At 36.3% G+C, this 24,325-nt stretch overlaps 1 protein-coding gene across 1 annotated transcript in view; it reads left to right on the top strand.

The window, feature by feature from the left end:
- Window positions 1–24,325, top strand: part of UBE3A (ubiquitin protein ligase E3A) — a 93,045-nt gene that overhangs the window by 5,203 nt on the left and 63,517 nt on the right. The gene's annotated exons all lie outside the window — the stretch shown is intronic.

Raw genomic sequence — 24,325 nt, 5'->3', positions numbered from 1 at the left:
CATTTCCTATTCCAGTCTTACTAGAATCTAGTAAGATTATTCCTGAAGTTCAGTTTTAGGAAATCTGCTGGAATCTTCTGTCATATGTGGATTGTAGAGGAGAATCCTATGTAAGACTTCATTAATTAAAGTCAGCATCTGTGCTGCAAATAAAGCACGAAAGTGGTGGTATAGGAGCTCTAAACACTTACACAAGTAGGATGAAACTCTTCCTTCAGTGAAACTCTTGGCTAGCCAGTGTGGAGAATACTTTTCTTCCATTGTGTTCCAGAAGTTGATCTTCTGTACCTTTTGGTATCAGTTGAGGTTAGTCAAGCACAGATCCCTTTATGTTACAGAAATAAAACATGAAACTTTTTTTGACCTCTTTGTGGTGTGTAGGCTTGTAGCTCTTTTTTAGTTCTTAATAGGTGCCCTTTTAACATAGTTTCAGAAATTCAAAATTTCACATTTAAGAAAAGTAGTGCTGCACACAAATTATGTAGCTAGAGGCTGAATGAAGATGCTGCCAGTACTTTACCTATAATTTTTCATTTGATAACTTTTGTCTCCTTGTATCAAAAAGAACAGGTTGTCCATTTCAAGTTTCTAATAGAGTTCTACCTCAGCAGCCTCCCTCTTTTTTTTGTTTCTGGTTTGGTTGTGTTGTGTCTTCATTGCTGTATGGCTTCTCTAGTTATGGTGTGTGGGCTCTGGAGAGTGCAGGCTCAGTAGTTGTGGCACATGGACAGCAGCCTCCCTCTTGAACATGAGAAGGTACTCTTAGAATTGCCCTTGTGACCTGTTAGAATGGCTGTCATCAAAAAATCTACAAACAGTAAATGCTGCAGTGGGTATGGAAAACACTCTTGCACTGTTGGTGGGAATGCAAATTGATAAGCGACTATGGGGAACAGTGTGGAGATTCCTTAAAAAACTAGGAATAAAACCATATGACCCAGCAATCCCACTACTAGGCATATACCCTGAGGAAAATAAAATTGAAAAAAGACACACGTGACCCAGTGTTCATTGCAGCCCTGTTTACAATAGCTAGGACGTGGAAGCAACCTAGATGGCCATCAACAGATGGATAAAGAAGCTGTGGTGTATATGTACAATGGAATATTACTCAGCCATAAAAAGGCACACATTTGAGTCAGTCCTAATGAGGTAGATGAACCTAAAGCCTGTTATACAGAGTGAAGTAAGTCAGAAAGAGAAAAACAATTATTGTATACTAATGCAGTATTTGGAATCTAGAAAGATGGTACTGATGACCCTATTTGCAGAGCAGCAATGGAGACACAGACGTTGAGAACGGACTTACAGCTGTGGCTTGTGGGTGGGGGGAAGGAGAGGGTGGGTGGTGTGGTGGAGAGAGTAAGGTGGAAACGTTATTACCATAGGTACATAGCCAACGGGAATTTGCTGTGTGACTCAGGGAACTCAAATGGGGCTCTGTAACAACCTACAGGGCTGGAATGGGGAGTTGTATGTATCTATCCCGTGCAGATGAGTTTTTAACCTTTTTTAAAACGGGTATTTAAGTGGGAGGGGCATGGGTCAACCTATGGCTGATTCATGTTGATGTTTGATAGAAACCAATGCAATACTGTAACGCAATTATCCTTCAGTTAAAAAAATATTGCCCTTGTGAAATATAGCCAATATGCTAACTCACTTATTTTTATATTCTTTGTGATGCAGAGTATATCCTGAATTTTCCTTCCAAATTAAACATACAGACAGTACAGAGAATAGTATAATGGTGATGTGTGTACCGCTCTGTATGGACAAGTGTCACATTTTGTCACTTCTTTGTACTCTCCAGCACCCTTTCTAAAAGTGACGTTCTTTATATTCTTCTCAGATGATTGCTCTAGCACTGCAGATACCACTACAGGAATTTCTTCATACTTTCCAAAAAATACTTTATTATCTCTTACATGTAAAGCATAATTGTGTTCTTCGGAAGGGAAAGGATGAGACGCTCAGCAGTGTTTATAGGTCACAGGGAGAAATACAGGTTAATTTCCAGCTTATTACCTTAGTATTTTTTCCTAGGAATTCTGTTTATTGTGCCTTGTGTGTATTTGTCAATATTGATAACCTTATGGTGTGCCATGAATAAGGATACTAAATATTTACCTTTGCTAATAAGTAAAGTTTTTGTTTTGAGAATTAAAAACAAAATTTTTGAGCAGCTGTTGTATTTGACATGTATACTTATTGATAAACCCTATTTCACACAAAGGATAATTAGATAAAATTTTTCTTTATTAGCTTTCTGAGGTGAGTTGTATTTTGTGTTGGTGATGGAAAATTATGCTGTTAAAGATAATCCAAATGTAAAGCTCTTTAGAAATGAGAGGCTTTCCTAATTAGTGAAGCTGCCTCATTCATATTCAATTTTTTATACATTTTGCTGTGACTATGAGAGAGTTTCTGTACCACCCCCCACCCCTGATTCATATATTGAAATCCTAACACCCTGCCTAGCCTGCTCACCTTGCTGCCATTGTGATGGCATTAGGTGCTGGGGGCCTTTGGGAGGTGATAGGTTTTCAGAATGGAGCCCTTCTAATGGAATTAGTGCCCTTTGAAAAACTCGAAAGAGCTCCTTCCCTTTTTCTGTCATGTGAGGCTATAGCCAGAAGACCATCATCGATGAAGCAGGAAGCTGGTTCTCGCCAGATATCAAATCTGTCGGTGCTTTAATTTGGACTTCTTGGCTCCAGAACTGTGAGAAATAAATTTCTGTTGTTTATACACCACCCAGTCTATGGTATTTTGTTACATAAGCAGCCTAAATGGACTAGGACATATTAAACATGTTTAAAGGATAGAAAGGGAAAATAGAAAATTAAATGGATAAAATTGGTAGCTAACATAGGGTTATATTGTGCTTGGTAAAATGGAACTGCTTCTTAAAAGTTGATACAATGTTGAAATTGAGAACAGTTAAGTGTAATAGAAAAGCTGAACTGATGTTAGACTTCTATATACATAAAACTAGATTTCTTCTATTTCTTTAAATTTAATTATTACCCAGTGTAGTATATTTCAAATTACCTTCAAAATGAAAAAGCAAAACCTTAGGGTTTCATTTAACTCAGTGAAGAGTCCGTCTACTCCCTCCCTCTCAAAATTCCTCTTTGATCTTTTGGGTAAAAATGAAAGGTAGGGAGAGGTGAATTTAAAAATAGGTGGCTCTCAGTTGGAAAACAGGTAGGTCACTTATCTCAGCTGAAATTAAATGATTTATTTACTTATGGATTGAAAACTCGACATGAACAGTAAATACTTGCTGTCTCTTTTTTCTTCATGTAATCTTTTAGATATTTGTAAGTATTGGATAAATGAACTACTTTATAGTTAGTTCAGAACTACTTTTAGATAGTTCTTGGGACTAATGAACTCTAGGCTTCAGAACTTTTAAATTTTAAGGAAAGATGAGCTAGAGGTCAGCCTGGGCTTGGGCCAGAGAACCACGTCACTGCCTGTGCTTGCCCTGAATTGACAAGGCATTTCTAGGAGGGTGTGTGTGTGCGCGTGCACCAGATTTTGAGAAATTAGAGCTGATCACTCTTAAGCCTACTAAGGTTTTCTTTCAAACAATTAAGATCTAATTCCTGTATGTGCTTATTTACCTACCTACTGTGTTTTAAATGGCAGTAATTTACAGTAGTATTTATTTTGTGTTCTTATTCTGACATTTTTCCTTAGTTCTTTTTCATAAAGGAAACAGGTTGGATTGGTGATCTCCAAGGTAATTTTCAGGTTGGATATTATATGTTCACTTTCTTCTTTTTAAAATATATGTGTATATTTTAATTAAAAACATTTAAAACAGAGTAAATAATATATAGGAAATACTCATTTACTCACCACTCAGAACTATAAATTATGCAAGTCTTGATCCTTTGAGAAACAAATGTACTCTTACATATTCACTTGTAGCTACCTCATGCCCAAGTCCTATTCCATTCTCTCTTTACCCAAGGTAATAATGATTGCAGGGTTCTTGAATTTCATACCCTTGTTTATACTTTTACTGTATTTATGTACTTGTATCTGTGAATGATATATGTGGTGTTGGATTTTGTGTTTTAAAATTTTTGCAAAGTGGTATTGTGTGTATCTTTCAGTTTTTTTTTTTTTTTTTTTTACTTTTTTTGGCATATGTATGTTGATACATGTAGCTGTAGTTTATTTAGTTTAACTGCTGTATGGTACTCCATTGTACAATATATTAAATACGTGTGTCTCACTGTTAATGGATATTTTGAGTTGTGTCCTTTTCTGCTGCAATGCTGCAGATCATTTGTACACATTTCTTTGTGCATGTATTTCTTTATAGAAAGATTCGTGGAAATGAAACTGCTAGGAAATACATTGTGAATATCTTTACTAGATATTGCTAAATTCTTCTCTAAAATGTCAACATATGCTTATCAGCAGTATATGGACATTTCTTTTTCTAGTGTCCTAGCCTATACTTGAAATTGTCAGATTTTAACATTTTTGCAGATTTGATGGGTGTGAAGTGACATCTCATTTTAATTTTCATTTGCCTGATTTATTAATTCTGGGTGCTGGATATATGGATATGAATTTTATTACTCTTTTAAATGTTTCATGAATTAATGTTTTAAAAGGAAAAAAGATACTGTTATACAGGATCTTGGAGATCATCTCATCCAGCATTCTTAATTTATAATGCAGCCAGGAAAGTTAAGGTTAGTCATTAGAATAATAATAACATAGAAAATGATACTTAATATCCATTATGATATTCTCTTCTGGGATATAATATTTCAGTTTTTGAATTGAAGCTCGAGTCTTTTATGGTTTCTGTTTCTATTGAATTTTAATTTTTAAATTTAATTTAAAATTTTAATTTTAATACTGTCTGCTAATCACTGAGAGGTTTTTGTTATTTATCTTTTTGCATTTAGGTCAGTCTGGGAGGGAGTTAGCAATCAGGTTTTTTTTGTATGAAAAACTAGTATCAGCATTAAGCATTGGATTCTTTCCTCATTAATTTTCTTTAGTATCACCTGTATCAGCTACCAAATGTTTGGGTTTGGTTTTAATTTCTTTATTTTATTTTCTTTAAGCACTGTTACTGCATTACTTTATTTCAAATAACTATATTAAGCTTTGAAATCTGTGAGTCAAAACTTACTCTTTTTATTTTCAGAGCTGTCTATTTTTCTTAGACTTTCATTCTTCCATAATCCATAACATATATGGAATTATGTATTTGATACATAATTCCATATATATTCCATAATATATATGGAATAAAATATTCCATAATAATTTAAAACCAGTGTATCAAGATTCTTTGGGGAAGTGCATTGAATATTAACTTGAGAATTGTCATAGTATACATTGCCATTTATTTGTTCCTGTGAATTTTACAGTTTTTTTCATAAATTCCTTTTACACTTTATTGAATTTATTCCTAGATATTAGGTCTATGCATATTTAGGATTTTTTTTTCTATTACATTTGATCATTGGTGGTGTTGATTTTGTAGCCATTAACTTGGGGGACCTTCCATCACTACTAATAGTTTGTAACTCTTTTAGATTATTGTAAGCAACTGATTCTTTCTTCAGTGATCTTTTAAAAATACAAGTCTTATTTTGTTACTGTTTAAAATTAAAATTATTTTGTGACTTTCTGTTGCTTTTAGAGTAAAATGGGAATCCTTAATTGATCTACAAAGTCCCAGTGAGATCTGGATTCTCTCTGCTTCCTCAGATTTGACTCATATTCTCCTTTTTTAGAACCATCTCACAGTACTGACCTGTATTCAGTTTTTTGAGCTATCCAACCTCCTTGTTGCAAAACTTTGGCCCAGTGCATTTCAGTCTGCTTAGACCGTGGGCAGGAATCCATTAGGAGAAGTAGAGTAGCTCTCATGGTCAACAAAAAGAGTCTGAAATGCAGTACTTGGGTGCAGTCTCAAAAACGACAGAATGATCTCTGTTCATTTACAAGGCAAATCATTCAGTTTCATAGTAATCCAAGTCTATGCCCCAACCACTAATGCCAAAGAAGCTGAAGTTGAATGGTTCTGTGAAAACCTACAAGACCTCCTAGAACTAACTGGAATGCAAAAGTAAGAAGTCAAAAACCTGGAGTAACAAGCAAGCTTGGCGTTGGAGTACAAAATGAAGCAGGGCAAAGGCTAACAGTTTTGCCAAGAGAACACATTGGTCACAGCAAACAGTGTCTTCAAACAACACAAGAGAAGGCTCTACACATGGATATCACCAGATGGACAATACTGAAATTAGATTATATTCTTTGCAGCCGAAGATGGAGAATCTCTATACAGTCACCAAAACAAGATGAGGAACTGACTGTGGCTCAGATCATGAACTCCTTATTGCAAAATTCAGATTTCAATTGAAGAAAGTAGGGAAGACCACTAGACCATTCAGGTATAACCTAAATCAGACCCCTTATGATTATACAGTAGAATTGACAAAGAGATTCAAGGTATTAGATCTGATAGATAGAGTGTCTGAAGAACTGAGGACGAAGGTTGGTGAATTGTACAGGAAGTGGTGATCAAAAACATTCCCAAGAAGAAGAAATGCTAAAAAGGCAAAATGGTTGTCTGAGGAGGCCTTACAAATAGCTGAGAAAAGAGAAGGGAAAAGCAAAGGAGAAAAAGATATACCCATCTGAATGCAGATTTCCAAAGAATGCAAGGAGAGATAAGAAAGCCTTCCTCAGTGATCAATGAAAAGAAATAGAGGAAAACAATAGAATGGTAAAGACTACAGCTCTCTTCAAGAAAATTACAGATACCAAGGGAATATTTCATGCAAAAATGGGCACAATAAAGGACAGAAATGCTACGGACCTAACAGAAACAGAAGATATTAAGAAGAGACGGCAAGAATACACAGAAGAACTGTACAAAAAAGATCTTCATGACCCAGATAATCACAGTGGTCTGATCTCTCACCTAGAGCCAGACATCCTGGAATGCAAAGTCAAGTTGGTCTTAGGAAGCATCACTATGAACAAAGGTAGTGGAGGTGATGGAATCATCAAAGATGATGCTATGAAAACTCTGCACTCAATATGCCAGCAAATTTGGAAAACTCAGCAGTGGCCACAAAACTGGAAAAGGTCAGTTTTCGTTCCAGTCCCAAAGAAAAGCAATGCCAAAGAATGTTCAAACTACTGCACAATTGCACTCATCTCACATGATAGCAAAGTAATGCTCAAAATTCTCCAAGCCAGGCTTCAACAGTATGTGAACTGAGAGCTTCCAGATGTTCAAGCTGGATTTAGAAAAGGCAGAGGAACCAGGTATCCAATTGCCAATATCAGATCACTGAAAAAGCAAGAGAGTTCCAGAAAAACATCCACTTCTGCTTCATTTACTATGGTAAAGCCGTTGACTCTGTGGATCACAGCAAACTGTGGAAAATTCTTCAAGAGATGGGAATACCTCACCATCTTACCTGCTTCCTGAGAAACCTGTATGCAAGTCAAGAAGCAGCAGTTAGAACTGGACATGGAACAACAGACTGGGAAAAATTGGGAAAGAAGTACGCAAGGCTGTATATTCTCACCCTGCCTATTTAACTTATATGCAGAGTACATCATGTGGAATGCTGGGGTGGATGAAGCACAAGCTGGAATCAAGATTGCAGAGAGAAATATTAATAAACTCAGATATGCAGATGACACCACCCTTATGGCAGAAAGTGAAGAAAAACTAAAGAGCCTCTTGATGAAAGAAGAGTAGAGTGAAAAAGCTGGTTTAAAAGTCAGCATTCAAGACATGAAGATCATGGCATCTGGTCCCATCACTTCATGACTCATAGATGGGGAAAGAATGGAAACAGTGACAGACTATTTTCTTGGGCTCTGGAATCACTGCAGATGGTGATTGCAGACTAAAATTAAAAGATGCTTGCTCCTTGGAAGAAAAGCTATGACCAACCTAGACAGCATATTAAAAAGCAGACGTTACTTTACCGACAAAGGTTCATAATAAGCTATGGTTTTTCCAGTAGTCCTGTGTGGATATGAGAGTTGGACCGTGAAGATACCTGAGCGCTGAAAGTTGATGCTTTTGAAATGTGTGTTGGAGAAGACTCCTGAGAGTCCCTTGCACAGCAAGGAGATCAAACCAGCCCATCCTGTAGGAAACCAGTCCTGAATGTTCATTGGAAAGACTGATCCTGAAATTGAAGCTTCAGTACTTTGTCCACCTGATGCGAAGAATAGACTCATTGGCAAAGATCCTGATGCTGGGAAAGATTGACAGTAGGAGGAGAAAGGGACAATAGAGGATGAGATGGTTGGATGGCATCACTGACTCGATGGATGTGAGTTTGAACAAGCTCTGAGAGTTGGTGATGGACAGGGAAGCCTGGCATGTTGCAGTCCATGGGGTTGCAAAGAGTTGGACATGACTGAGCGACTGAATGAACTGAACTGAGTATACAGTTATCTAGCAATTTTTATTCATCCTTTTGGGCTCAGCTTAAATATTACTCAGGGCAACCTTCCTTGAGAATCTTGTTGTATTTACTAGTGTAGGACTTCCTCGTATGGTACGGTTATTGAATTCTGCTTTTCGTCTGTAAGTACTTATCTCATCTGATACTAAATAATTACTTTTGAATTGAAGATTCAGTGAGAAAAATCAATTTGTTTTATTGAAGATTCAGGCATTTGTGAGTGTTGGATGAATGTATGTTCGCATACTGACTGATCAGAATTGCATTTTTCCCTCTCCAATTAGAGAAATATTATGATAACTGCTCAAAAGAAAATTTAATTAGGTTACAGTCAAGTATTTTACCCTACATTAATTGAAAAATGTGCTCAATGTTTAATCTTATGTCCTTCAAGTAGAGATGGTCTTTAGAAACACAATTTTCTGTCTTTTAATAAATACAGTCTAGTTCACTTAAAATTATATTTTGTGAAATTTTAAAGCATTTTGAAGTTAAATTAGAAAATAATGATCTTTTGTTATTCTTAATTCAGATTTTAGGAGTTTAGTTGCTGCATTTGATAGGTGAAATGTAATAAACTGAAAATATGTGTTCATGATAATTTTAGGGAAAATCCACCTACCTTTAGTTCTTTTAGTATATCGCATTATGAATATTTTTTGTCTGTCTGCTGAATACTAATGTGATTTTCGGTTTTATTTTAGATTAAGTTCTACGTAAGATTGAACTCAGTTTAACTGTTGTGCAGATGAAAATTTCAAAATAATAAGTCATTTGTACTGTGTGTGTGGCACATTTGCTTCTGTTTTCAGATCATGGAATTTTTGACTGGAATAAGTGATTTATGATTAAAAGCTAAGAAATTGAAATAATTTTGGTAATTTCGAATTTCTAAAGGGTCTCTATAAATGACATTTGAGATCTACACTGAGATAAGATTCTCTCACTGCTAATAAGTCACATAATAAACACTTAGATAAACATTGGTGAAATGGCATTTTAATGTTGGCAGATCATGAGTTTTGTTCACCTTTTATAGTTTTTCAGGTAGGTAAATAAGCGTAGTTTATTTACTTTTGGAAGTGTTCACAGAACCCAGAGAGTGGGGAGGGTCAGGGGTCACATTAGAGAGTTCAGTTCTCTTCCAGTTATGTGATTTTGATCTGAAATTCAACTCCTATATATATAAATGTCACTATATAAAACTTAGATTTGCCAGCATGGCGTCAATTCTAAATAGTAGGTTATTCCTGTAAATCATAAAATCAGAAATTCTAGCACTTTAACATTTCCAGAGAGCTCTTTAATATTTCATGATTGGTTGTGCATCCCCTCAAATATTGGTGTATAGAATTATTTTTGAGAATAAGGAAATACAAAAAGTAACATGTATTTTTTAAAGTATAAAAAAGTGAGTTTCCTCTTCCTTTCTTATTAGCCAATTCCAAAACTTAACAGTTGTTAAATTTAAGTGTAGAAAACCATCACAACACCTGGTGAATACCAGACAAATGTAATTGTAAGTACAGGTATTTGTAGTGGTTTATTAAAAGTCATTACATATACCTTATGTAATTTCCAACTTTTGAGATAATTCATGTGCCATAAAATCTACACTTTATGGTGGGTTTTAGAATATTCAGTTGGCAACCATCACCATTATCTATAAATTTTAAAACATTTTAATTGTCCCCAAGAGAAACCCTATACCTGTTATTCGCCATTCTTTCCTTCATTCCTGTCATTCGCCATTCTTTCCTTCAGCCCCTGGCAACCATGAATTGTCTGTCTGTCTTTGTGGGTTCCCTGTTCTGGATATTTCATATAAGTGGAATTGTATGGGTATGTTTGTGTATGGCTTCCTTTACTTAAATGATACTTTGAAGGTTCATTAATACTGCATTGTATGAGTATACACATACTGTTTATTCAATCATCAGTTGATAATTTTGGATTGTTTCCATTTTTTGTTTATTATGAATCATGTTATGAATATTCACATAGAAGCTTTTATGTGGACATACATATTCCTTCTCTTGAGTACATAACTATGAGTGAAACTCTTTGGTCTTAACTGTGTTTAACATTTCAAGGAACTGCCAAAGTCTTCCAAGGTGGCTGCACTCTTTTACAGTTGCATTAGTAATGCATGAGAGTTCATTTCTAATTACTTACCCTGCCAAACCAGTTGTCTTGTGGATGTGAAGGTGTCTGTGATTTTGATTTGCATTTGCTGCATGACTAACAGGGCCTACCAAGTGGCACTAGTAGTAAAGACTCCGCCTGCCAATGCCAGAGACGTACGAGACACAGGTTCAGTCCCTGGACTGGAATGCTGCCTGGAGGGGGCATAGCAACCCACGCCAGTATTCTTGCCTGAAGAATCCCATGTCAGAGGAGCCTGGCGGGCTACGATCCATGGGGTCACAAAGAGTCGGACCTGACTGAAGCAACTTAGCACGTGTGCATGCACAGATGACTAACATTTGTACTGGTTATCCATCTTTGGAGATCTATTTAGATCCTTTGCTATTTTAAAATTGGGTCCTTTTTCTTTTTATTGTTCTGGATGCACATCCCTTATCAGATATGTGATTTCTAAGTATTTCCCCCCCAAAAAAGTTGTTTTTTCAGTTTCTTTTTTCCTCTGAGGCATACAAGTTAAGTCCAGTTTACTATTTTCTTTTGGTGTTACTTAAGAAACCATTGCCTAGCCAAGGCCGTGCAGATTTATAACTGTTTGCTTCTGAGAGTTTTGTATTTTTTTGTAGTCTTAGCTCTTAAATTTTTGTTTGTCATCTGTTTTGAGTTAATCTTTGTGTATGATGTTATATGAAGTAAGGGTCCAACTTTATTTTTTTCCGTGTAGATATCCTATTGTCCCAAAACCATTTGTTGAAAAACCTGTTCCTTCCCATTGAATCATCTTGGCACCCTTGTTGAAAATCAGTTGGCCATAAATGTAAGATTGTATTTCTAGACTCTGAATTCTCTTCCATCCATTATGTCTGTTGTTCAGCCATTCACACACATTCTTGATTGCTGTAGATTTATAGTAAATTTTAAACTTGAAAAATGAATATTCAAACTTGGCTCCTCTCTTAGCTATCTGTATTCTCTGAATTTCTGTGTGAATTTTAGAGTTAGCTTGTCAATTTCTGCTAAAACGGGAGCCAGGATTTTGACAAAATTTGTGTTGAATCTATTGATTTCTTTAAGGAGTTTTCTTGCATTAATATTTTTCAATTCATGAACATGGAATGTCTTTAATTATTATTTATTGTAATTTAATTATTTTAATTTATTTTATTAGGTCTTTAATTTTTTTGTTTTTTAATTTTTGTTGTACACATTTAACACTTCTGTTCAGAGAGAAATGTATTTTGTTTATATTTCTAAGATTCATTCTTTTTGATATTGAACTACTAATGAAAGTTCTAAAATTTTATTTTCAAATTGTTCATTGCTTGTTTATTTGTTTTCTATACAACTTGGTCCCCCCCTCGCCCTGCCTTAGCAATTTATCATAGAAATCTTTTCCATGTGAGTGGTCACATATACATCTCTACTCATTCATTTAGCAAATAGTTTTTAAGTACTTCTTGTGTCACAGGCATTTTTCTAGATGCTAGTAGAGACAGCAGTGTACAAAATCCACCAAAGCTCCTGTTTTGATGGACTTTTGCTTAGTAGGGAAAGAGATCATAAACAGCAAAAGCAAGATATGTAGAATATATTGTATGTTGCAGTTTGTATGCAGTTGCAATATATTGTACTTCTAAGGAGAAAAGAGTGGGAGATGAAATATTTGAGAATGCAGCGGGGCAGTGCAAACTTTATTATGACCGGAGAAAACATCAGTGAGATGGTGACTTGAGTAAAGAACTGAAGGGGATGAGATAGCTAACCATATGGATAACTGTAAGTAAAGTAAAGTCGCTCAGTCATGTCTGACTCTTTGTGACCCCATGGACTGTAGCCTACCAGGCTCCTCTGTCCATGGGGTTTTCCAGGCAAGAGTACTGGAGTGGGTTGCCATTTCCTTCTCCAGGGGATCTTCCTGACCCAGGGATTGAACCCGGGTCTCCAGCATTGCAGACAGACGCTTTTACTGTCTGAGCCACCGTGGAAGCCCATGGATAATTGAGGGAAGAGCATTTCAGACACAGTGGGTAGTGCATAAGGAAACAGTGAGGTGGTAGAGTGCCTGGTTTGTTTGAGAGACTGCGAGGTGGCCGGTGTGGCTTTAGAAAAGTAAATGATGGAGATCAAGTCAGAAAGGGGAATGTAGGGCACATAGCATTTGGTCATAATAAGGGGTTTGAATTTTACTTTTGAGTGAGATGGGAAGCCCTTGAAAGTTTTTGAGCAGAGTGGAAAGTTCTGACTTAGGTCAGAAGATCCCTCTGGCTGCCATGGTTAGTGTAGATTGAAAGAGAAGGGCAGAATCGGGAGGCCAGTTGGTAGGCTACTACAGGAATACATGTAAGAGGTGATGATGGGGGCTTGGACAGGGTGAGGCCGATGAGGTTGGTGAGAAGAGGTTGAGTCACTGATGTTGAAGTTCTAGTCTGTAGGATTTGGTGATCGGTCAGATGTAAGTGTAGAATAAAGGGAGAAGTAAAAGATGACACTGAGGTTTTGACTAGAACAACTGACAGAATGGAGTTGAACAGTACTTTTTAATTATTGCATCAAATCTGTGTATGCTATCACATACCAACATAACTACAGATAATTGAAATTTCTCTACTTTGTATTTTATCACTAATTTTTTTGTTAAATACAGTATGGCTATATGAAAGTGTATTTATTTATTTATTTACTATTTAGTTATCTAGTGAACATTTGCATATTTTCCAGTTTTAGGCTGTTGTGAATAAAGGTCCTCTTTGCACGTGTGTCTTTTGGTATGTGAACATGTTTTCATTCCTCAGATTTAAAGGCTTTAAATTGGAATTCCTGGGTCATGTGCTTCCTAGGTGGTGCTGGTGGTAAGCTGCCTGCCAGTGCAGGAGACATAAGAGATGTGGGTTCGATAGCTGAGTTGGGAATACCCCCTGGAGGAGGTATGGCAGTCCACTCCGGTGTTCTTGCCTGGGGAATCGCATGGACGGAGGAGCCTGGTAGGCTACAATCCATAAGGTCGCAAAGAGTTGGACATGACTGAAGCAACATATGCACATGTTAGTTTTATGTTTAAATTTACAAAGAACTGATGAACCTTTCCAGGTGGTTATACCTTTATGCGTTCTCAGCAGCAGCATACTAGAGTTCAGTTTCTTGCACATCCTTGTCAACATTTGATACTCACAAATTTCAGACACTGATGGGTGTGTAGTGGTATCCCATTGCAGTTTCTTTTTAACTGTAATAAAATAATGCATAACATAAAATTTATCATTTTAACCATTTTAATTGTGCAGCTCAGTGGCATAAAGTACACTCATATTGGGCGACCATCACTCTTAACCCATTTTTTTTTTTAGAGTGTGTCTTGCAATTTCTTTTTTTTTTAATTTGCTTTTATTTTTTTTTTATTTTTCATTTATTTTTATTAGTTGGAGGCCAATTACTTCACAGTATTGCAGTGGGTTTTGTCATACATTGACATGAATAACCCATTTTTGAAACTTGTTTGTCATTCCAAACTGAAACTCTGTCCCTGTTAAACAGTAACCAGCTAATTTCTTCCCTTCTCTCCAGTCTCTCTTCTACTTTCTGACTATGAATTTGGTTGTTGTAGGTACTCACGTAAGTGAAATCATACGATGTTCGTCTTTGCTTTTGGTTTATTCCAGCTAGCATGATGTTCTCAAGGTTGACCCATGTTACATCATATATCAGAATTTCTATTTCAAAGCTGAATAATATCCATTGTGTCTATATACCACATTTTTTTTAGTCATTCATTCATTGAGACTTGAGTTCCTTCCTTCCTTTTGCTATTGTGAATAGTGCTACTATAAACATGGGGTGTAAAAACCTCTTCCAAGTCCCTGCTTTTGTTTTTTTGGTTATATACCTAGGAATGGAATTGTGTCATATGGTAATTCTGTGTTTAATTGTTTTGAAAACCAATATACCATTTTCCATAGCAGTTGTACTGTTTTACCTTCCCACAAGGATTCCAGTTTCTTCACATCTTTGCTAATAACCTTGCCAATGTTATTTTTAAAAAGAAATTGTCATATAATGGGTATGAAGTGTCATTGTTATTTTAATTTGCATTTCCCTGATTGATGATATTGAAGTTTTCATATATTTATTGGCCATGTGTATATCTTTTTGTGAATATCCAACTATTTTCATTCTTTTTCTTTTCAGGCTACAAGTTCTGTTTTTAGACAGGCATGTGTTCTGTATTGTTACTGATTTGGGGGCAGGGTACTTATTTTATTAAATTAGTGAAAATGAAGTTGCTCAGTCATGTCTAACTTTTTGTGACCTTGTGGACTGTAGTCCATGGAATTCTCCAGGCCAGGATACTGGCATGGGTAGCCATTCCCTTATCCAGGGGATCTTCCCAACCCAGGGATTGAACCTAGATCTCCTACATTGCAGGCAGATTCTTTACCAGCTGAGCCACAAGAGAAAAGCCCAAGAATATTGGAGTGGGTAGCCTATTGCTTCTCCAGTGGATCTTCCCAACCTGGGTCTCCTGCATTGCAGGCAGATTCTTTACCAACTGAGCTATCAGGGAAGCCCTAATTAAGACGAGAGTAGTGTTGAAATGTTTAACTATAATTGTGAACCTGCTATGTTTTCTTTCAATTCTGTTCCTTTTTGTTTCATGTATTTTCAAGTTCTGTTATTAGGTGCATTCACATTTAGGACTGTTACATCTCCTTGATGGATTGATTCTTTATCACTAAGAAATGTGTCTCTTCTCTTGGTAATGTTCCTTGGCCTGAAGTCTGCTTTGTCTGGTGTTAATAATAGCTACCCCTCCTTTCTTATGATTTGTGTTTACATGTTTCTGTTTCTTTACTTTCAACTTATATGTCATTATATTTGATAATGTCTTTTATAGTTTGTAGTTGCATCCTTTTTGATTGTTTACAATCTCTGCCTTTTGAGTGTTTGATCCATTTATATTTATTGTAGTTGTCAATATGGTTGAGTTTAAGAGTATCAGGTTACTGTTTGTTTTTTAGTTGTGTTATTTATACTATTTCCCTCCCCCATTTCCTGCTTTCTTTTGGATTAAGCATTATTTAGAAGTCTTTTATCTCCAGTATTAGTTTGTATCTCTTTTTTCCCCCAGTTGGTTGCACTAGTATTTACAGTATGCACCTTAGTTTATCACAGTCTGCCTTTAAAATAAGACCTCTTGGAGTACAGGAATTCTAGAACATTATAAATTCGTTCACCTTTCTTCATCCTTTTTTGCCATTTTAGTCTTCTGTTTTGCTTTTATGTAAGCTATAAGTTCCACAGTAGAATTTCTGATTATTTCTTTAAATAGTCAGCTGTTATATAAATAAGTTTAAAAACCAGGAGCAATATTCTTTGATTTTTTTTTTCATGTTTTCATTTCATTTCTTTTGTGTAGATTTTTTTCATGAACCCAAATTTCTATCTGACATTATTTTCCTTCTGCTTGAAAAAATAAAAAAAATTTCTAGAGCACTAAGTCTGTTGTACCTTATTTAATGTCTCATATCTATCTATCTGTTAACTTGTTTTGTTTTGTTTTGTTTGATACTTTTCAAAGTTTTGTTTTGGCCAAAAAGTTCGGGATTTTCCATAATTTTATAGAAGACTCCAAATGAACTTTTTGGCTAACTCAGTAAGTTGCAGATGTTAGAATATCTCATCCTTAATTTTGTCATATATAGTTAACTAAAACTTATGAAATGTATTATTATTAATTTAGTGTATTGCACTTAACTAAATGTAGTATATTTTTCTGGTTATCTGTTGGTACCTAACAGATCACCCCAAACTTAGTGTACCCCAAACATCTGCAGTTATTTATTTTGCTTATGAAGCTGTACTTTGCGAGATTGGCCAGGATAGCTTGTCTTGGCTTCCTCAAATTGGTTGTTTTGTTTTATACTCTTAACAACAATTACAAGTTTCCAGTTGCTCTACATTCTTATCAACTTTTGGGACTCTCAGTCTTTTTGACATAGCCATTCCAGTCGATATATATAGTGTCTATCTTAATATTTTGAAGGATATTTATCACTTGATACATAACTCTAGATTGACATGTTTTTCTTTCCCCGTTTGTTTCTGATGAGAAGTCTGTGGTTATACTTATGTTTCTTCCCCTGTTCATAAAGTCTTTTTTCCTCCCTCTGATCTGGCGTCTCTTTTAATATTTTCTCTTTATTCCTGATTTTCTTTGTGTGTTTATCCTGCTTAGATTTATTGACTTTGGGTGTGTGGTTTTTTTTTTTTTTTTTTTTTTTTTTGGTTTGGTTTGTTTTGGTCCATGTGCTTATGCTTTCATTGAATTTGGAAAAGTGTCCGTCATTATTTCCTCACATGTATTTTCTTAAAGTCACTTCGCTTCCTTCTACATTGTTTTCCAAGAACTCTGGTTATATGTATAATATTAGATTATTTGATAATTATATTCAGATCATTAACATTTTTAGTTCTTTTTTTGTCTCTTTCTGCTTCCACTTAACTTTGTCTTGTATTTTACTGTTTTTTCCTCTTGCAGTGTCCAATATTTGAGATGATTTATATATTAATGTAAATATTTTATATATATTTATATACATTATTTTGTATTTCTAAAAGTTTCATTTTCATATATCCCTTTGAATTCTTGATCATGTTTATAATATCTGTTTTAAATGTTCACATCTACTGATTCTGTCAGCTTTTTCCACTTCAGGGTCTTTTGACTGGTTTTTCTGTTGGTTATAGGTCTTGTTTTCCTGTTTGTAAATTTAGTAGTTTACTGCTGGATACTGAATATTGTAATATTCTTTTGTTGAGTGGCTGGATTTTATTGTCTTTTCGAATGTTAAATTTTGTTTGAGCAGCCAGCGAAGTAACCTGTTGCTCAGCTTGATTCCTTCAAGGCTCTGTATCTAGAGAAGGCTTTGCTTTTGGGTTGGTAGCTACTAGAACAGCATGGCCTTTCTTAGTTTTCTACTAAATGTCCCGTAAATGTCTATGAGATGTTCTAAGTGTCATCATGTTCTCTTCATTCTGATTGGGAGGAACTTAGGGATCTCCCAGTCCTGTATGAGCACCAGGAATATTTTGGCTCATAGCTCCTCTTTCTTCAGCTTCATGGAGTCTTTCACTGTATTCATGCCCAGTTTAGTATATAGTGACAGACTTGAAAGGACCCTCAGTGGCAGGCTTTTGGAGACTTTTCTCTGCTTAGCTCCCCTCTCTGGCACTCAGTCTTACTAAATATCCTACCCATTTCAGCCTACTCAACTCTGACCTCTTGTTTCACACCCCAGTGAGACTGCTGTCCTCTGTCCGGGTTTCCCTCCATTGACTCTAGCAGAAAGTTGCCTTTAGGCAGGAATTCAAGCATTCAAAGGGTTCACCTTAATTCTGTTTATTCTCATGGATCATAGGCTCACACTGCCTGGTACCCAGGGTCTGAAAACATGTTTTTTTCTATATGTTGTCCAGTTTTCTTGTTTTTGATAAGAAGCAACTGTTAGGTACTTTTTGAATCTTTCTCTGGACTTACTTTCTGTTTCATCTACATTTATTTATCAAGTGCTCGTACCATACTGTGCTTTTTCAGATAAATTTTTGATTCAAGTATGATACACATACAAAAGCATATGAGTGTGCACATAGGTTGTTGAACTTCACACACTGAGCACATAGATGTAGCCTGCATTCAGATCAAGGAATAAGGTCAGTTCCTCTGAAGCCCCTTGTGCTCTTTTTGTCATTAATTCTCTTTCCCCAAGAGTAACCAGTATCCTGACTTCTACTAGCATAGATTAGATTTTCCTGTTTTTATATTTTACGTAATTAGAAACAATCACATTTAGTTATATCTGACTTATCTCACATACCGTATTTGTGCGATTCATCCACAGTGTTGGTTGTCGCTGGTTGCTTATAATTTCTGTTTGGTACAGTTGACCCTCCAGCAAGGTGTGGGCTAGGGGTGCCCATCCCCTGCATAGTCAGAAATCTGCACGTATAACCTTACAGTAGGCCTTGTAGACTTGGCAGTTCTGTGACTTCAACTAACTGTAACTAGTGTTACTATATTAGTGTATTTTCTGAAGAAAAATCCACATCTAAGTGGACCTGCATAGTTCAAACTTGGGTTGTTCAAGGATCAGCTATATTTTGTTTTTCATTCTGCTGCTGATGGACATTTTAGTCATTTTTGATTTAGGGTGACTAAGACTGTTGTTACTCTCAATTTTCTACTAAGTGTCTTCTAGTGAACCTGTGTTCTCATTTCTGTTTGATGTGCCTAGTGGAATTTTTAAGTTATAGGATATGTATACATTTAGTTTTAGTAGATAACTATCAAATTTTTTTGAAGGGGTTGTATCAATTTTAATTACACTATTTAATATTCTACACTTTAGTCCCTGGTAGAACAAGTTCTTTGGAGAGAGAGACATTTCTTTTAGAAAATGAAATTTTCTTGGTGATTCTTACATCTCTGTGCTTCAGAATATACTTTCGTTAAATTGACTTGGGGTAAATTTGTGTTATTTTGGAATTAAGGGACTCTCTTGTTTATTCGTCTGTGAATTGTGTTTGGAACTAGTTCAGAATCCTTTGTCAGGCCATGAGCTTTACTCTTTTTTTTTTCCCCTCCCTTGTAGAGGAGTGGTGTAGAGTCAAGAAAACAGTCCCCAATAGGACTGGGATGGGGAATACATGTAAATCCATGGCTAGTTCATTTCAATGTATGACAAAAAAAAAAAAAGAAAACAGTCCCCAGTAGGACTGGGATGGGGAATACATGTAAATCCATGGCTAGTTCATTTCAATGTATAACAAAAAAAAAAAAAAGAAAGAAAACAGTCCCCAATACAATGAAAGTAAACATGAAGGAGATGCGCCTTTCCCTCAACCAGCTTCTAATTAGAAGCACTGAGAAATGTATGCAGATAGCTATACTATATAAAATAATAAAATAGAAATTAATACAGTATTAGGACTATATAGTAAATGATTATTTACAGAAGAGATTAGAGAATTGTGTGGTACAGTATTTAAAAGGAGTATTTTTTTAACAGGGCATGATAGATGGGTGAGAGATAAAGGTTAGCAAAAGATGGAGAAGTATTTCAGGGTAAAGTGTTGTGAGAAACAAAAGCATTGAAGTCAGAAATAAAGATGGCTAGTAAGCAACAGTTAGAACTGGACATGGGACAACAGACTGGTGACTGAGGCCATGAAATTAAAAGATGCTTACTCCTTGGAAGAAAAGTTATGACCAACCTCGACAGCATATTAAAAGGCAGAGACATTACTTTGCCAACAAAGGTCCGTCTAGGCAAGGCTGTGGTTTTTCCAGTGGTCATGTATGGATGTGAGAATTGGACCATAAAGAAAGCTGAGCTCTGAAGAATTGATGCTTTTGAACTGTGGTGTTGGAGAAGACTCTTGAGAGTTCCTTGGACTGCAAGGAGATCCAACCCAGTCCATCCTAAAGGAGATCAGTCTTGAATGTTCATTGGAAGGACTGATGTTGAAGCTGAAACTCCAATCCTTTAGCCACCTGATGTGAAGACCTGACTCATTTGAGAAGATCCTGATGATGGGAAAGATTGAGGGCAGGAGGAGAAGGGGACGACAGAGGATGAGATGGTTTGATGGCATCACCGACTCGAGGGACATGAGCTTGAATAAACTGGGTGTTGGTGAGGGACAGGGAGGCCTGGCGTGCTGCAGTCCATGGGGTTGCAAAGAGTTGGACACTACTGAGCGACTGAACTGAACTGAAGTATGTGATAGCCAGTAATCCAGTGATGGGACTAGATCATCAAGTACCTGGTAATGATGTCATACAGTAGGCAGTAAGGGTGGGACTGGTAGCAGGGACTTTATATGATAGTTTGAAATTTATTCTGTGGGCATTGGGAAAGCATAGAAGATTTTGAGTATGAGAGTGATATAGCCAAATTTGGTTTTTGAAAAAGATTATTCTAGCAACAGAGTCAAAGATAGAGGAAAACGGGAAATCCTGTGGAGTAAGAGGGTCTGTAAAATGAGACTGTTGGTTTGTATCGGAAAAAAAGGATACAAGTGAAATTTCAAAGAAAAAGTTTACAGGATTTTGGTATAAATTAGAAGTGTACAAGCACAGGAGCAAGCATCTTTTAATTTTATGGCTGCTACCGTCCACAGTGATTTCAGAGCCCAAGAAAATAAAATTTGTCACAGCTGTGGTTTTTCCAGTAGTCATGTATAGATGTGAGAGTTGGATCATAAAGAAGGCTGAGTGCCAAAGAATTGATGCTTTTGAACTGTGGTGTTGGAGAAGACTCTTAAAGAGACCCTTGGACTGCAAAGATATCAGAACAGTCAATCCTAAAGGAAATCAACCCTGAATATTCATTGGTGCTAAAGCTCCAGTACTTTGGCCACCTGAAGAGAAGAGCTGACTCATTGGATAGGACCCTGATACTGGGAAAGATTGAGGGCAAGGGGGCAACAGAGGATGAGGTGGTTGGATGGCATCACTCAATGGACATGAGTTTGAGCAAACTCCAGGAGATACGAGGGACAGGGAGGCCTCGTGTGGGTGGGGCACAAAGAGTTGGACACGATTTAGTGACTGATCAATAATGGAAGGAAGAAACATGGTCTTTAGAATCAGACAACTTGATCTTAACCTTATATTTACTAGTTAAGTGACCTAAAACAAGTCACCTCAAAGGAAATGTTCCTCTTTTGTAAGATGTTTATCCTGAGAAGTATATTTTATGAACATTTTCAAGCAATGGAAGTATAAAAATGAATTATGTGTGTGTTCTCTGAAAGTGTGGTCTAGTCTGAGAGAAGAGGCTGGACTGGCAGATTTTTTCCAAATCATGTAAAGTTTCATCTGAAATGCTACTCTGGAACAAAACCAACAACAATAATTGGGGGAAGTGTTGGAGTGTGGGGGAATTTCTGAGATAGAATTGATAGCAGTGGGTTAGTTTGTTGTACTAGGAAGGGCTTCTCTTTAGAATATAACTCAGTTTTCTAATTTGGATGACTGGACTGGTAATGGTATCATTACTTCCCCTGGTTTTTCTTAATATGTCTGGGATAAAGATTATTCATGCCTCAGTGCTCAGTTTATATGTTACTTTATAAAGAACATCTTTACTTTTTTCCCAGACTAAGTCAGAATACTCTATTTGTGCACCTAATGTTGTAGTTTCTTCTTCACAACACTTAACCGTGCATTGCAGTTACCTGCTTTATTGTGGTTTTTATTGTTTGTGCCCATTTCCCCCATTACATGGGACTAAGAGCAAGTCTAGTTTCCAATTCTGGGGAAGGGGTCACTAAAACTTTATTTATAGACTGAATTTTGAATTTAATTTTTACATTAATTTATTAATTTTAACTGGAGGCTAATTACTTTACAATATTCATAGTGGTTTTTGCCATACATTGACGTGAATCAGCTGTGGGTGTACATGTGTCCCCCATCATGAACCCCCCTCCCACCTCCCTCCCCATCCCATCTCTCAGGGTTGTCCCAGTGCACGGGCTTTGAGTGCCCCACTTCATGCATCAAACTTGGACTGACGATCTATTTCACATATGGTAATATACATGTTTCAGTGCTATTCTCAAATCATCCCACCCTCGCCTTCTCCCACAGAGTCCAAAAGTCTGTTCTTTATATCTGTATACAGACATCTATATATCTGTATATCTGTAAGAACATGTCTAGTTTCTTTACCAGTATGTCTTCATCCACTTGTAGACCTTCAAACATATTTTAAAATTTGAGCTATAATTGATATATAACATTGTATTAGTTTTAGGTAGTAGACATTCTTTGAATGATCTTTAGTATCAAACTGTACAGTGGTTGGGCTAAATAAAAACGAGGGGGGAAAATAAAGAATGGCACCATTTTTTCTTGTTTTTCACCTTTTTTTTTTTTTTAACCATTTTTCTTATAATGTATAATTAGCAGGACAACAAGAGTAGGAAGAGTAGGCACATCAAGATGGAGTGAGGTTTTTTTTTAATAATTGAGTTTGATTTTATATGCTAATGAAACATCCCAAGTGCATGTGTACCATTGGTAACTGAGAGTAGCAGGCTTATGACTCAGGAGATCAAGGCTTAAAAGGTGTAAAGATGTGAGGGATCTTAAAAGATGTGAGGGATGCTAAGTATATAGAGAGGTGATAGAGGAACAGGTGCTGATCTTGTCCAGAAAATTAATTTAACCTAAATTAAATAGCCCCCCTTTTTTTAATGTTAAGAAAAGGACTGCTGATGGAAACTTAGAGGCTATGGTTGGGGAGCAGGAAAATGAACTAGCAGAAGACTTAGTTCCAGTCAGAGCTAGAACACTGACAGGTACAGCATTATGGAAGCCAGGAGGGGTGAGAAATGGTTAGCATTGTGAAATACTGCAGAGAAAAAGGATTAAGAGGTCATAAGATTTAGGACATAAGAGAATGATGATGACTTTTATAAGAAAACTTGCAGTATGTGAAAAGTTTTGTATGTTAGCATCTGAGCTAATGGTCTTTCTGGTGGTTAAAGGAAGGTAATGGTACTGTAAAGAGTTAATGGAGTTGAGGGAATTATGTTGGAAGTACTATAAGAAAGTAGTATTTAAAATTTTAGCTTAACTGCAGAATGAACTGGAATGAGGAGAACCTGAAGGCAGGAAGATGATGCAGGAAAGTTACTGGGAACAGTCTTTTGTTGAGAAATTTATGAATGTACAAAGCTGAATGAGTTTGTCAACAAGCAGCTTTCCCATAAATTTAAGACACTGTAAACATGGCATAAATGAGAACAGGCTTGCTAAGTGGACATAATGAAAAAGTGATAGAAAAAGTAGTCTGTAAATTAAGTTTGTCCTAGGGTTACAAGGAGGTGAAGGAAATAGGCTATTGGAGAGGAGATAAAAGACATGACAGATGTATTAACAACATATATATGCACCTGTGCAGAGGGAGAAAAAGTGAGAGGAGGCAGATGGACTGCTTTAAGGATAAATGAAAATGATAGCAGGACTGGTGGATATAGATTCATGTTGACATTTCTTACTTTTAGATGCATTTCTTATTCTTTGATTTATAGTGAGCCCTCTGTTGAATATAAAGAAAATAAAGGCACTAGGTGTGGTATAAGAGTGCTAATGGTTAAATTTGCAGAGTGCAACTAGCATTTTTGGTGCTTACAGTTTCTGTTACTTATTCTATATCTTCATAGATTTTGTATATTTCTTCGATAATTATGTGTTCCTAATCTTCTAAGGCAAAGTATCTCAAATTGGGGTATGCATATCACAATGAAATACAGATCCCTATATCCCCATTTTATGTACTGAATCACAGTCTCTGGAGGTTGAGATCAAGTAAGTATCTGCATTTTTTTTTTAGAGATTCCTTAGGTGATTGTATTATAGAAGAGAGTCTGAGACTCAGTCTGTTAAGATCTTAACATGTGATTAATTTTAAAAACAGTAATTATATGCTGCTGCTGCTGCTGCTAAGTCGCTTCAGTGGTGTCTGACTCTGTGCGACCCCATGGACTGTAGCCCATCAGGCTCCTCTGTCCCTGGGATTCTCCAGGCAAGAACACTGGAGTGGGCTGCTGTTTCCTTCTCCAATTATATGCAGTATATTCATTTTCTGATAACAACCTTTAGGATGCTGGGTGGGTTTCCTAACTTGGTG

This window comes from Odocoileus virginianus, chromosome 16, assembly GCF_023699985.2.
Source record: "Odocoileus virginianus isolate 20LAN1187 ecotype Illinois chromosome 16, Ovbor_1.2, whole genome shotgun sequence".
In the NCBI taxonomy this organism is placed as follows: domain Eukaryota; kingdom Metazoa; phylum Chordata; class Mammalia; order Artiodactyla; family Cervidae; genus Odocoileus; species Odocoileus virginianus.
Note: the sequence above shows the minus strand (reverse complement) of the source record. Positions and strands in the feature narration are given on the sequence as shown.